The following is a 15369-nucleotide window of genomic DNA, read 5'->3' on the forward strand; positions in this document are numbered from 1 at the left end:
AGGAAGGCGGGGGGCGGAGATGCGCATGCGCAGGGGGGGTGAGCGCGCATGCGCGGAGCGTTCTGGGCGGGTTGCGAGGAGGGGAGGCCATGATGGCGGGCGAGGGGCTTGAGGCAGGGTGCTCTGCCGGCAGGCTGCCTGCAGGGCATTTGTTGATTTATAGGCTGCGGTGGAAGGTGTATTAGGCTGAGGTAAGGTGTAGGCACTATAGAGAGGGAGGTACCATGGCCCTTGGCCTTGTAAACAGTGTGAGGCCTGTGCTGGGTTTCTTCATGTTCATGTAGAGAGTAAGACCTCAAAGCCCTCGAACTTGTGAGGTTGGTTTGGATACCCGTCACCCTTCTTGGGACTGCTGTTCCATCAGGGTGGCAGCTGGTGAGGTTCCTGCCCATGTGGCATAGGGATTTGAGGCTGTAAATCCTCCTTGAACGGCTTGTGGTGTTCATACAAATGGATGATGTTTTGTGTATTAGAGGTTCAAAGCTCAGTGTGAGAAATGATTAATTTTTTAAAGGAAACAGTTTTATTTACATGAGAGGTAGTGGAGAAAGCAGTGTAACAATTTTTCAAGGTTGCTGGTAAGGCTGTAGTGCTGTCTGCTTCAGAAGTTGGCATCTTCTTGATTGCAGACCTTGCTTGGAGATTTCCCTGTGTCAGTGGTGTTTCAAGGAAAGCCTTGCAAATTTGGGCTCTTGTAGAATGCAATGTAATACATATTAACAGGAGCTTTATTTAACAAAAAAAAGTTTTTGCACTGTTTGTAGAAGTACTCTCAGGTACCTGGGTGGAAAGTGTTATGTGCAGTGTGCTGTTAATAAGCAGAGCTGCATGTCATTTCCTGGCATAGCTTTAGGCAGAATGTGAGAAGAAACTGGTAGTGTTCAGGGCCTGATCCTGAAGGCACTGTTGGGTTTTGTCCTTGCAGCTTCAAAAGCTCTGGTTAAGGTGTGAAGATGGGGCTCCAGGCAGCATACTTTACCAACAAATACACCAGACTCTGCAGATTTCTATATGACTTTAACATCCTGCAATTTCACCTCTAGATTATTTTTAAGAAGCGATGAGCTCTGAAGAAAGTAAACACCCTTTTTGATTGAAGTGTTGTGTAGCTTTCTCTCTACATACATCTAACATATTCTGCTAGAATATGTTATCGTTTAGGGGTAGGATATAATCTTACAAAACAGTGTTTAGTAGCCAGAGGGGGAGAACACTGTAAAAAATCTGAAACGTGTGTTTTTTCATATATGTTGTTGCTCTTCCGGTTACAGGAGGCGCTGAAATAAATATTAAGGTACCTAATCAGTTCTGAATCCACAGAGACAATGATCTGTTCAAGGGTCTGGAATAACTGTTCCACCTCTTGATAGCTTTCCCATAATCCCATTTGGAAATGTTTTACTAGTGGAGTAGACTCCCAAGGGAAGGAGTGAAAGTCATCTGTGAAGTTGGTTACAATTAGGTTGTGCAAAGCACTGGGGAACATACGGTGTGCAACAGTCCTGCTGCTCCTTCACAGCAAACTAAGTGTGACCCAGTGTGACTTTCCAATTGACCCTATAGGTAGTATTCTGTGCAGTGATACTGAGCTTGCAGCAGAGTGTATGCCAGGAGATCCCACTGCAAAATCTGGCACATCCTTTCTTTTATGTGATAATCTATTATTTTCTCTATGGTGGGAGAGATCTGCTGTCAGACAGACAAAGAATAACCTTTTTTTATACTTTTGCTATGCAGATGTAAGCCTTTTGGAATTTGGTTGCATTCTAAACAAATACAAGGGTGTCAGTACTAGGGAAAACTTGATGGTAACCCCTAAGTCCTCTTTCACTCACCTGCTGATGGCTGTTGTGAATATCCTGCTTCAAGGTGAAACCCAAAATTAGGTCCCAGCAAATCTTTCAGGCTCTGAGCACTTAGTTCCTACACAAGAAAAATAAGAATACAAGAATTAGGTACGTTCATACAAAATTATGTGGAGTTGCTCATTCAGTAGTTGCATAATAGAGACTTTTAAGCTGTACAGCAATGCTTGGATCTTGTTAGCTGTTTCCAGGCAAAATGCAGGTGGGATTGTGCAAGAACCTGGCCCTGCTCTATACAGAGGTGGTGGTGTCTCTAAGGCAGAGCTAGCAGCAGTGCTCAATTTTACTATGTGTTAGGTTAATTTCTTCTGGATTAAGGCCTATGAATATATTGGTGACCCTGATGGGGTAGTTGGAGGCAAATTTGAAGACATCTTGGGCTGTGATTTGGTCTTTGTGTAGGAAATTTTAATTCCTCTGAAGCCCAGTACAGCACGTTGTTACCAAGAATGAACTATGGTGTTGCTGATCACTCTGTACAGACTTTCAACTCAATACCTTAAATTTGGCATTGAAGCAAACCAGATCTTGCGTGGATGATTGTCGTATGAATTTCCCAAGATTTACGTCAATCCAGTTTCTCATTCCTCTTTGGATGTCACAGGCAATCCCTAGAAAGAGGAAAAAAACTCCAGGTCTGTTGACAAGGCAATGTTACAAACTAAGACAACCTATGTCCTTTCAGGGCAGCCATGATGATGCTAATGAAAGGCACAGAAGTAGGACGCCATTCTGGTGGGTGTTAACTGTTTTAGATTATTTGTTGAATTAAGAGACTATATTGGAGCCAATTCTAACTCTGGGAAATATCCCCCTGCAGTGCAAGTAGGACCCACAGACAGGACCAGCTCCCAGGAGACTAAATCAAGTCTGGACCTGCTCTAATCCTGCTTAGTGAAGTCAGCTCCAGCTACATGGACAGCTGAGTGAAGGTAGGAACCCATGACTGATATTTTGTCGCCTGGAAACAAACTCTCTGATCACTCTCTGTCTTTTGGGCTTTAGAATTATTCTACTCCTTTGGCACTGTTACCTGTTGAATGTGATTGTTGGCTCAGGCAGGTTTTAATGTAGCTGTTATATATATGTCGATTTTGTTGGAAGGTGAAAGGGACTTATAAGCAATGTTGAATCCTTTGACTCTGGGAAATAAGGACATTTTCAGAAAGGAACTGCATTTGTTTGGAGTTTTAAGGAAGTTGACCCATTGTTTCCAACCTTCTGCATGGCCTGGGTGGTGCCTGAGGCTGTCAATCTCTTAATTGGACTTCACAGAAGAGGCTCATGAATATTTCCATTTATATGAACAGAAAAATGTTTTGGAATATATGGGACTTGCACACAGCTTTCCAACAGTGACAAGCAAATTAAGTGACCTGGAAGATGTCTGTGTAATTCCTGCCTAGTGGTTCAGTGTTTGGTTTCAGCTAATAAAAAGAACAGCAGGAGAGTCAGAGCTCAGTCCTTCTGTCTTAGAAATCAAAAATGTGGCGGTCTCAGCTGAAACACTAGCTTTTAACCGCAGTGCTGCCATAACCCTAAGAGTCATGGTAAACTCACATTGCTTGATAGGAATCACGAGAGATGTTGGTCCCCAGCCATTCCACCTAGGTTTTGTTCATGCCAGGCAGCAATAAGGGCAGCTGCTGCTGGAACCAGGTTGCCCAGCTTTCACTGGAGAAGTTTTGGAGTTCATGTCTCAGCTTTAGTAGTACTGTCCTCAGTATCGCGTCTCTAACCAGCATGCTGGGTAATGAGGTCAGATTTACCTGTGGTAGAAAGAAGAGCAAAACCATCAATGTGGCTTGAAGTTCTGAATAAGCATTTAAACCAAAAGAGGCTATTAAGGGAACATTTGCAGCATTGTCATAAAAAAATTAAATATTTTAGTTACATGTCCCTATCTAGCTTGCCCCTTGCAGGTCACCAGCTTGCCCCAAGCTGAGATCTCTCCTTACAAAGTTGTGTAATATTTGCCAGAGCTCCTCTCTGCTTTTCAGCTCTGTTACATGTAGACAGCTGCCATGACATTCAGAGTGCAGTGTGAGCTGTACAGTGAAGGCAGTTAATCATGGCATAGACCTTCTCCCAGTACAGTGACATGGGAGTCAGAGAATACCTGGGATACGTTAGGACTGACCTGGCGAGCACACACATTAAACTGGCTCAGGTATCTGTCGACTGTGTTATAGGATCCACACTCAAGTATTGCCAGGATTGTGAGTGTATCTTCCAGGCTGCTCAGTGTTAAGAGTCAACTGTGCCATCTCTTTTGGGGTAGCAAGATCAGAAACTTTAAACTAAGAAGAAATACATGTAAAAGGGTTGTCCAAGGGCCATGTTTGCTGTTATATTAAGGCTGTGGCTGGCAAGTGGCTCTGAAGCAAAGTCCTCCGCCAGACAGTCAGGGAGAGAGAATGTTTTTGGTACCGCAGATGTCTGTGGGCAGTGCTTTTTGAGGAGGAGACAAAAAGTAGGCTATGCCAGGGCAGATCCACGTTTCCTTCTGGAACAGTGAGGTGGGAGTAGTCTGGTGCCACATCTGTTAGGAAGATGAGGATGAAAAACCCTTCAGTTTTGTGTAAAGAGCCTTCCAGGGGATAATGTCAGGTATCCCCCTGGGAATGGGCTGTTACATGTGAGCAGGAGTTCCTTGCCTGTGAAATGTTTAGTTAGCTAATTAGTTTAAGTATAGTCTGTACCTTTTAAGCTTTAAGGAGAATCTGATAAAAACTGCCTTAAAACCTATAGTTGGTTAACACTTGTTGTTTTGAGATCTGCCAAGGAATACTCTTTTGGATCTTCAGATTCCACTGTGTCCTTTGTGCAGCATCCATCTGTGATAGCCCTTTCTCTTCCATCTCATCACTTCAATTTCCTTTTTCCTTCCACCTTTCCCTGCTTTGTCTTGACCATTTTCTTACTGCCTTCTTTTCCACACTAATCCCTTTGGCAGGCATGGCTTGGCTGAGACCGTTCATAGGATGTTACCTGCTCCAGTCTTAAGACCCTAAATAAAACTGCCAAATAATGATTAACAGGCTAAAGGGCTTTAGGTCAGGCTGGCTTGTAATTAGCACTTAGCTCAATTGTTTGTAAAATTGAATGTATACTGAGTCTGTATCTCTCTCTACCTGTCATACTAGGTGATAGGTTTTTGTTCCAAGGATTCTGACCCCTTGTGTTAGCACAAACAGTACTGTCTGCTCTCTGGGAATCTAAATAAAAAGCAACAGGAAGCTGAGCCCTGTAATGCTGGTGTAACTGCAGTATCTTCTTTAGCAAGGCAAAGATGTAGGACATTGCCAGACTGAATGTGTTTGTGTGCAGTTGTCTACTCAGTTAAAAGACAACCTTGTTCTGAAATGTGATTCTGTAAAAGTGGTACTGAAGTAACATTGCTGTGTTTTCTTTCTCCTCACATAAACCCATTTATTTTGATGAAGGGGGGTAAAGGTACTTTTTTTCTAGCTGCTCTGAAAAATTCACACCTAAAGACTTTCAGCACTGTATTTGAGAACAAAGCGGTCATTGCTAAGAAGTTACAGAGCGCGCCATGCTGAGGAGGTTAGATGAATCAAGACTTTCCCCAAACCCTGATGGGTTTCAGATCATACGTTCTGATAAAGCATCCTTCCTCACAGAATGAGGTAGATCCTGAGAGAATAGGAAATGACAGCAAAGCAATGGTAGAGTCTCCAGTTTGCAAGCCTTTTTGAGGTGTTGTTCATAGGCCAGAAGCCTCTCACTGTGGCTTTGAAAGAAATTTCTTGTTTGCTATAGTGTATGTTCAAGGACAGAGAGAAGTCACTTTCTCTGATGAAAGTGAAAGATTTTTAATGCGGCAGCATTTGGCAGGGAACTTGCTAAGCAGAGTGAATGTCTGGAAGACACACACATCAGTGTTTCTCCTTCCAGAGCTTCAGCTGCAGAATGAATGGAAATACTGGATTGAGTGGCTGTGGTGCAGATGGCAAACGTTAACACAGACAAGTTGTATTGTTCAAGATTCTGCTGGAAGTTGCTCAGGTGCTGTGGATGTGGTAGGCTAAGATGTTTGGTATAGAACAGTATGCTTATCATTTGACTTCAAGTAAATAGGGGAATTGTTGCAAATTTTGATAATGTTGGTACTTAAGGTTTAATCTAAGTGTTAGAATGGGAAGTTTTCTTTATCAGTATAACTCCCTTACAAAAGCTCTGTGTGTCTGCCTGGTATACGGTAATGGGGTGTGCTTTCAATATCTCTGTAAGGAGTTAGTGAACTCATTCGTGTTTTGGGATTACAGACTTTTAAGTTTAATTCAACCAGTAGCAACTAATATATTTGTACCACTACCTACTTTATCAGTTTAGTTTAAGTACTATCAGTAAGATTGTCTGAAACAATATGAAACATACCAAGTGGGTTGTTCAACATTACTTTTATTGATGATTGGATAGGTAGTGTCACACAAATTCTTTAAACAAAATCAGCATTTTAATAAATACTAGCACTAGCTTACAGAGCGTATGAAGTTAAAACATTGTCTAAGGCATGTTTTACAGCTGTGCAGGGTTTTTTTTATTTTTTTTAGAATGTCATATGAAGAGAAAAATCTCTGTTTTTCACAGGAAAGCAGAATTGTGGGATTTCAAGTTGTACTTCAATTATTTCATTAATGCAATTTCTGTCTTTGCTGTGAAACCAGTATTATAATAACATTTAGATACTATAATAACATTTAGATACATACATCTCAATCAAATATTAGTCTAGCAGGATTCAATTCCTGTTGGTCTTACTTCTCTTGCCCTTTGTCAGATCTTTTCTTAATGCATCATTTACATTGTTGTAGTTACAGCTTGGTATCATAATGCAGGCAGCTTGAAAGATTAATTCACTGTGTCCTCAGGGTGTGCAGTGCATTGCTACTGATTGGACTAAACGCAGAATACTAGAATGTATCTGGTATTTTAGTAGACTTGAGCAAATAACTTCGAGTATTTCTGAAGACAAAGTGTAATTTGAGGAGTCATTGTCTGGAGGAATTAGGAAAGGCAATACCCACATGAGCAACTTTACTGTGACCTTTAAGCCAATTTGATTTTAAGGATGATTTAAAAGAAGTTCCGCTCACCACTCATAACACAATATGCCTCTATTTCAGACATATCCCAGGCTCTTAGCATTGGTTCTGATAATCAGTGATAACAATTAATATCTTTCATCAGAGAGGCTGTGAAGAGAGAGGCAAGCAGCTGGAATGTGTATTTCAATCCCTGATGCTGCACATGGGTCATACCTAGTAATCTCTCCTGTATAAACCCGAGCTGATCCCTGGTTCGAGAGATGCCGCCACTGTGCAAGGAATTACCTGCCTCTTGCCCTTACTGATCATTGTAAATGCAAAGCCCAGGAGGCTGTTTTGCTTGGAAGCTGGTGCTAATTTTACTGTTGTTCAGTGCATAGACTAGTAAAACCTGCTTCAGTGATGTCTGGGTAAAAGGTTTGAAGTTCACTTAGTTTAGCTACTGAACAGATCTCTCCCAGATTCTTTTGCAACCAGTCTTTGGTCCCAGTTGTTCCATCCTGGCATGCTGATCTTTAACCAAAATGGATCCAAAGAGTTAAAAGCCACAACATATACTGAAGGAGGCATCTAGGCATCCTTCATGTGAATGATTGAATATCCGTTAACAGAAGAATGGCTAATCTTCTTCCTATTGCAAGTGCAGGGTCTGATCTTCTGCCTCTGATTTACTTCCAGACTGGGGAAATGGTTACACCAAATGGAAATTCTATTTCTCTGCCTATATCCTATTCATTCTATAATGTCATACCTCCTTACACCAGTATTCCCTGTAGCTTCAAAAGGAGAAGTGATTTCCCTTCCTCTTTCACAGGGTTGTCATGAACTTGCCAGGGTTGTAATGGACAGCAGAAGTGACTGAATCTCAGTGTTGGGAAGATGTGTGATTGTTAGGTGTAAAAATCTTCAATGTTTGGAATATGAAAGATGCTCCATACAAATACTAGTGCTTTACTGGGAACTTATGTGTAGGCACCTTACCTGAGTCTGTGAACTGGGCTGTCAAATAGGCCTTCTGAAACTCATACACATCGTGTTTCTTCCTTGCTGACAACGCTGGGTAGACTCCATCAATTGCTGCAATGCTGGAGAACAAACCATGTAACAGATGAGTTCTGTGTGGGTAAAGCAGCAGAGGTGAGTGTAGTGGGGTGAGGAGAACTTCTTAATGCTTACAAACCAAAGGTGGCAGGTGCTAGACGTTGGCCTATAGCATGTGGGTAATCAGTTTTGTTTTCTGCTGGGCCATATAATTCATGGTGTGCTTGAGAATAAGGATTCATATTTGGTATCTGTCTACAAGAAAATGCCCCCTTTAGAGCAGAGTCATTGACTGGTTTTGGTTATACCCAATGATAAACATGAAGGTAAAAAGCAGCTCTTGCCTGATCAATGACTAGTGATGCAAGAGTGACTGCCCCCATAGCAACACAAAGCTAAAGCAGTGGCAGCCCTGCAGGCAGGCACTTGCAAAGCTTGGTACCATGGGCATGGCATGCTGAGGGGCAGCAGCTCCAGCACTGTCACGTTCACATGGGGGAGCAGAATGCGCAGTCTGTGCAGCCACGTAGCTGTGTCTTCCAGGGACATGTCAGTAATTTGTGGGAAGATGATCTCAGCTGACATCATCAGCATGGTTTCTCGAACTTTAGTGCTTCCTAGGAAATCAGAGCTCTGAGGAAGCAGGAAGAAATTGAAGCAGGTGATGAGCAAAGCTGTTAGAAAGCCTTGAATACTGAAGCTAAGCAGAAAAAGTGGTGAAGGAAAAATTGGCAAAATAACCACAATTTCTCTTCTTTGCTGCTCTCCTCCCCTTCCTTCCTCTCCTGTTTAACAATAAAAGTTGGAAATATGACCTGACTCTGTCCTTGTTGGGGAGTTGACCTTGGCAATTCAGGTTTTCTTTTGTCAGCAGACTTGGACAGCAAAGCAAGCCAGGTGCTTGAATTTCCTTTCCCTTACACTCCCACAGCCACTGCTTTAGTTACAGCAGTCAGCAGAGTGGTCACACTGCGTATAAAGTGAGGCTGGGGTGCGCTCAGGCTTCTCAACTTGGCTTATTGTTGACTTGTATGAACAGCCTCAGCCCAGCAGGTCCAGGGCAAGCAGCAAAGTGTCTCTCTCACTCACTCATATGCAAATATTTTAATGGATGTTAACAATTTTAGGGGCCTGGTCCAGAACCTTTCATAAGTCATTAGACTACCACAGATCAGCAGTACAGAAGCCCTTGCTGTTTACATCCTGGCTCTAGGCTGGAGTGGTGGATATGCTTCCCAAACTTCCTCTGAGGAGGAACTTTTTACACTGGTCTCTGCACAGAGGTTATGCCAGAGCAAGGGCTGAGCTAAGATCAAGATCATACTGGAGCAGGAGGAACTCCTTTCCAGCTCATCTTCCAGATTTACTTTATATCTGGCCGTGAGAGTCCCAGAATTGGAAGTCTGAAAGTTCACCTGTGACCTGTTCTGCTCCCCAGGACTTGGTTATTGCAGGCACTTGGGTTACTTACCTTCAGGACAAGAGTGTTGAAGTCCTCTAGGAAGGCACTGAGGTACTGGAGAGGCTCCTCCTCATTCCCAGTTACCTCTAGGACCATCTGGATGGCTGAGGGGCTGTAGATGGTCGTGCTCTGAACGGTCAGCTGGGCCAGTGCCTCAGCTGAGAAAAGGTCTAGGGAGTCATGCTGAAGAGGACAGAGCATAGAGTGAGGCCTGGAGACCAATCCACAGCATTCTCCCCCTGCTCATCTGTCTCAGCCCACCTGAGCTTTGACATATAAGAAACATTAACTTCTCTCTGGACAGGTTTTGAGACAACCAGCAGTGCACAGTGTTTACTGGGATTAAATTTAATAATAGCTGTTCTCTGCTGCTAGACAGGTGATTTGTGAGAATGTTCTCAGCAGAGCATGTGCAATTTAATATTTGCTCTTCCTGTGTCTTATCAGCCACTGCTGTTTGAAGCTCGTCATTGAAATCCTTGTCTTCCAATGGAATTTATATTCTCCTGATAAAATGGTTATCTCCTAGAGGCAGCGCTTTTGACACTATTTTAGCATTAAAACTTAACAAGAAGAAACTTAATGAGAAAAAAATGGAAGCACATAGGAGAAAATGAGCAACACAAATAATGAACTAATCCAGTTGAACTCTGGTCCTGTCAGCTTGTTTCATGGCTAAGAATAAAATGCCAAATATTTTCTATCTAGCCCTTACCCCATGGAAATTGCTCTTTAGTGTTGCAAAGTCTGAGTATGAACCAAAAGCAATGAATAAACCAAAATACTGTAGCAGCCATTCTCTGTCTGCTGCAGTGCCCTGTGTACAGGCTGAGCCTACAAAAGGAAAAGCAAAGCTCAGAAGGTACATAATTTCTTTCACTGGATCACTGAGGCATGTAATAGTGTGAGTCCTCATTGGCAGTGAAATATATATTATAGTTCATGTTGCAAGCTCCCTGTGGGATCCAGACACCACCAGACAGGGTATGGGGGAATCATTTAGCCTTTGAGCGTACTGGGGTTGCCAGATTATGGCAATGTCAGCCTGTTCTAGTCTCATTCTTGAAACAGCTTCTGCTTTTTGACCTCAGCTCTCTGTGCCATCTGAGAGAGGTTTCAGTCCTCCAAAGAGAAGGATGGTACCTTTCTCTGACCACTGTGAGCTGAAAGGCTAAGCAGCAGGCTGAGGAGTGAGGGAGGACTCCATTAGGAATTAGCAGGACATTCAGCTCATTTGTCCTCCAGGGAAGCAGCTTATCCAAAGGTAGAGACGGTTCTCTGTCTGCTGACTTCAGGGGACCCTAAAGGCCTAGCATTTGTTAGGCACTTAACTGTCAAATTGCTAAAATGATAAAATTACTTTCCCACAGAGAGAACAGGTCTGCATATCACGTGAAATCAAGGACGTTTTATGAGGTGGCTGAATCTTTCCACCTTCCTGTGTTACTGAATACCTGGAGATGAGCAGGCGCAGACATTTGTTTCCCAAGTTCTGCAGCTGGAAGTGAAGAATTCTCTTTATGAAGGAGTAGATGTGCTCTGGATTCTCGTAGGGCCCTTGGGCTTTGTGTTCATTCAGGATCTTCACTCTGTAGGACATGGATAGTCAGGGTAGGCCAGCCTCAACTAAGTAATCCACAGCCACTGGGACAGAACCTGCAGAGCTCTCTGCCAGTGAGTGGAGAGGTGTTAGGGCTGTATTCAGGGGATGTTTCCACTCCCTTGATGCCAGGGAATAGACACTTCAATCAGAGTGTCACCAAAACTGCTTCTTCAGGAGATTAGGCTCTTTGGTTGGTTTTATGTGGATTTGCAGGTGTATGGCAGTGAAGCAGAGTCTCTGCTTAGGGTCTTATGTTTGTGGCCTGAAATGCGACACTGCAGTGGTAGCCAAGTAAGATCATAATGGTGATTACCAAACAAGAATCTCAGGGTTGGCACTGGTTGTTTGGGATAGTGGAGGCTGCTCTCCTTACCCAGTGGCTGGGCTCCCATCTTTACAGGCAAAGAGAGTAGAAAGAAGAGCGTCACTGAGATGATAATGGACTTGATACATACATGGCTGCAAGAGAGTTGCATGTCATGTCACTGGGTAAGAAGCCGAGATTCTGTGCATTGAGGCTGCTCAGGAAGAGGCCAAGCCTTCCTCCAAACCAAGCAACATAGTCCTCAGTAGAGAAGAGCTCAAATACTGTGCTTAATTGACAGAAGATCTGCCTCAGGATGAATCGTCTCATGTCACCATGGAGAAGCTGAGACAGATCACGCTTCAACCAAAAGAAAAACATGTCATTAAAAGTGTGCAATGCTGTTAATCTTAAAGGTGGGCCTGGTAAAAAGGAGTCAAACTGAGGGTCAAGAAGTACACTACAGTTCTGAGATAACCCTACTGGAGACTCGTCTTAAGACAAGAAGATGTAGTTAATTTAATCTGCAAATGCAAAGATTGCTGCTGCGTGTGCAGTTTTGGTGGTTTGTCTGCTTGCTTGCATGTGGGGCTGCAGTGACTGTGCGTCCAGGGCTCATCTCTTCCTGGGCAGTTAAGGGTGTAGGTACACAAACTGCCTGTGTATCGGGCTCCTTTTGAGCATTGTGGCCTATGGGTACAGGCTCCTGGGGACCCTCTGAGAATGCTCATGGCTATAGGTAGTGAAGGATACAGGGCTCTTACTGTTTGATCAAGGAGACCATAATACAATCCCTACACAATATGTCCTTCATTCTTTCCCTGAGACTTGTTAGTCTTTGTGACAACACTGAAATTCGTACCGGGTTAAAGAGTGGCAGTATTGCAGGGAATCTGTATCCCTCCCAGGATGGGACCCAGACTAATTAAGAGTTGTGGCCTCTTCCTATACCTGGAACCTCAGCTCCCACATCAATATGCACTTCATGTGTAAAGTGTTTTATTCCAGCCTCTTGAACAGAAGGTGAAGTTGCTACCTGCTTTGCAGCTGCATTGGATGCATCCATGAAATCCCCAATGGTGTGAGAGCTCAGAGAGCTGAAGACCTTTCCTGCTTTGTCCGTGTCACACAGGACATCGCTAGCTAGTTGCTCTGGGCTGAGTCCTGCCACAGCGTCAACCTGTGAAATCAAATGTTAAAATTACTGGCCTTGCCTTATGGCAGCAAGTATTTGCTAGCTGTAAAAGGCTGTCAGGCAGGACTTGGGCCTTGCACTGGGCTCTGTCTTGCAGTTACTTACAATGCTGAAATCAGCATTCATGTCAGTCAGGTCTCTGTAGCGAAGGAGCTGAAGGAGCCCAGGTTTGTTTGTAGCCAACCCAAGCTTCCCCTGGTGTTCTCAATGCATGGGCCACCTTTTAAACAAAGCATAATTCAAGGGTGATACAACCAGCAGTTCAGTCCCCCGGTTCTCCTGTGGGAATAGTGTGACTGTGCTCATGCAGGAGTTGCCCAAAATGTCTAGGTGCCTAAATCCCTTGGTGATACTGACAGCACTGAAGTGACTAATGCCCGATGGGTACCTTTAGACCTGTAAGTATACCTAGCAAGGAAATAGCATTCCCATACCTTTTGGCAAATGCATAGGGATCAGAATGTTAAATTGGGGAGATTATCAGATATTGTGGTAATGGCAGCCAGAGAGGTACCAACAGTGGCTCAGTTCTCAGCTGGTGAGCTGCCACTGCAGTGAGGGGCAATGATTAACACCAGGGCTTGTCCTTGCCTCAGGGAGGAGCACAGCTGCTTCTGCAGACACTTTTGTTCTCCTTCTTTCCTTGCTGTAAAGCAAAAAGCAGTTGACATCTTCCAATTTTAATTGGATTGTCTTTTTAATGGGTAAATGCCCAGTATCCTGCAATTTTGTGAGTATGTTACTGCTTCTGACAGAGATGCAGGGAGGTTACAGGAGGGAGAGAGTGCAGGACACCTTCAGCATACCTCTTTGAGAGGCCTTAGCAGACAGGTAGCTCTTTGCAAAGCTGTAAACGTCCTGGTGGCTAGTGGGGGACATCTGTTGAAAGCTGCCTTCTAAGCCACTCATTCTGTGAGAGAAGGGAAAGCAGGAGGTTCATTATAGCAGTAAAGCCTTGGTGACTGAAGTCACCAAAAGTTTGTAACATGATTGCACACAAGAACTCTGCAGCCTATGGCCTGTTTTCGCAGTGCTGACCAAACTTTTTTCTTTAGATGAATTTGCATTGTTAAACAAGCATCATTATGCCAAAATTGTGGTTGGAGAGAGATGACACAGCACTGGTCAGAAACTGGAGCTGTAAGAGAATGGAGCTGTTGGGAGTGAAAATGGGAAGGAGGGGTGAGCCTGGGATTTTAAGAGCCACAATATAATTTTGTTTCTGTATTCAGACAGGATTAAGCAGGGCAATGGAAATTTTCTTGCTATGTGCAAAAGCTGAAGTGAAAAGAAAAGTTGAACTGAATGCAGGCAATGGAGTTTTCACATAATTTGGTATATTCTACAAGGTATGTTCCTTGGGATAGCTGCAAGGGCAGAGGCATTTATGCTGCCCAGCCACAAGCTGAGCTTGTTCTGGAACCAGTCCTTGTACTGGGAGATGCTAAAAGTAGGGAACTGGCCTTGGAGTTTGTGAAAGATTGCACTGAACATGGCATCTCAGACTTTCAGGTTTGACAGGGATGGTAAACCTTGATGCAAAACAAAGGAAGTAAGAACACAAGTTAGCTGTGAGCAGAAGCTGTTTCCCAGCTCTTGCTGTAGCAAGTGTGTGGGTCTGGGTGTAATAAAGCATTTGACAGGGGGACCAGCTCTGGAAAGATACTCTCTAGGTCCATATGGGCTGAAGCCCAGTAGTTCCTACAGACGCTGTTCTCACAGTTCACTGTGTACTAAAACAACATCCCCATGAGCAGGTGTGTTTCCCTGCAAATCCAGAGCTAGGGTTGGTATCTCATCTGAGAAACAGTGGCCACAAACTCTGCAACAAAGGCAGAGATGTCCAGAGCTGGCCCGCTCTCCAGGGAGACCAGGAGGGTTTCAACCATGCTTATATAATCCAGGACTCCAGGGTCAAAAAATACGTGGGCAAGCTGGGTAGCAGTGAGATTGTCCCTTACATTGAACTGTAAAACCAATAGGGACATGATCAGAGAGAAGTAAAATATTGCTAACAGGTGGAGACCTAAGCCATAGAGATGGCTGGATTCCCCGCATTGGGAAGGAGAGCTCTGCTATGGCTGGAGCAATGTCTACTGAATTAGGTCATCTAGGAGCGTGCTCAGCCTTGTGCATGCAAGGAGCTGTAGCAGAGCAGGATGCTAAACCTGAGCAAAGGCAAAGCTCTCAGGTCTGAGTCAGAAAACAAACTAACCCCGCTGAAGTCTGTCATTAATCTGGTGAAATCTTGATAATGAGCGTTGGCTGCGAATGCCTCAAGTTCTTTTGCAGCCAGTCCAGACTTGTTTCCTGTCCCAAAGCACATGCGGAACCTGCAGCACAGGAGAAAAGAGAGCGTCACTCGTGGTTTGCTAGAATGCACAGGAATGCTGAAAACCCATTCTAGATTTTGGCTCATATTACCTGTCACGGTGTGTTGGCTTTCAAGGAAGGTCAGCAAAGCGCTACAGATGCCTTGCTGATTCATGGGCAACAGGGACATGTATGCCTGGCTCAAGGAGGACACACTGTGGAGGGAAATCACATGGGAATCAGGGAAAAAAAAGGAAAAACTCGTGGGTTGAGGTAAGAACAGTTTAATAATTGAAATAAAATATAATAATAATAATAGTAATGAAAAGTAAGATAACAAAAAGAGAGAGAGAAAACCCAAGAAACACAAGTGATGCACAATGCAATTGCTCACCACCCGCTGACTGATGCCCAGCCAGTCCCCGAGCAGCGATCCATCCCTCCCAGCCAACTCCCCCCAGTTATATACTGAGCATGATATCCTATGGTATGGAATACCCCTTTGGCTAGCTCA

The 15369-nt window shown here is 43.9% G+C and overlaps 1 protein-coding gene across 30 annotated transcripts in view; it reads left to right on the forward strand.

The window, feature by feature from the left end:
• Positions 1-68: 68 nt before the first annotated feature.
• MSLN (mesothelin) overlaps positions 69-15369 on the forward strand; it is a 56170-nt gene continuing 40869 nt past the window's right edge. For 15 of the 30 annotated variants that reach the window (XM_041120289.1, XM_041120287.1, XM_041120301.1 and 12 more), the window contains exons 1-4: positions 69-191; positions 2686-2797; positions 5784-5908; positions 11652-11857. The gene's annotated coding sequence lies outside the window, so the exon portion shown is untranslated. Of the gene's footprint in view, positions 192-1939; positions 1956-2550; positions 2601-2685; positions 2798-5783; positions 5909-11651; positions 11858-15369 lie in introns of those variants that run through there. The other 15 variants (XM_041120288.1, XM_041120291.1, XM_041120292.1 and 12 more) reach the window with 6 other exon arrangements.

This window comes from Aquila chrysaetos, chromosome 25 (assembly GCF_900496995.4).
Source record: "Aquila chrysaetos chrysaetos chromosome 25, bAquChr1.4, whole genome shotgun sequence".
Classification (NCBI taxonomy): domain Eukaryota; kingdom Metazoa; phylum Chordata; class Aves; order Accipitriformes; family Accipitridae; genus Aquila; species Aquila chrysaetos.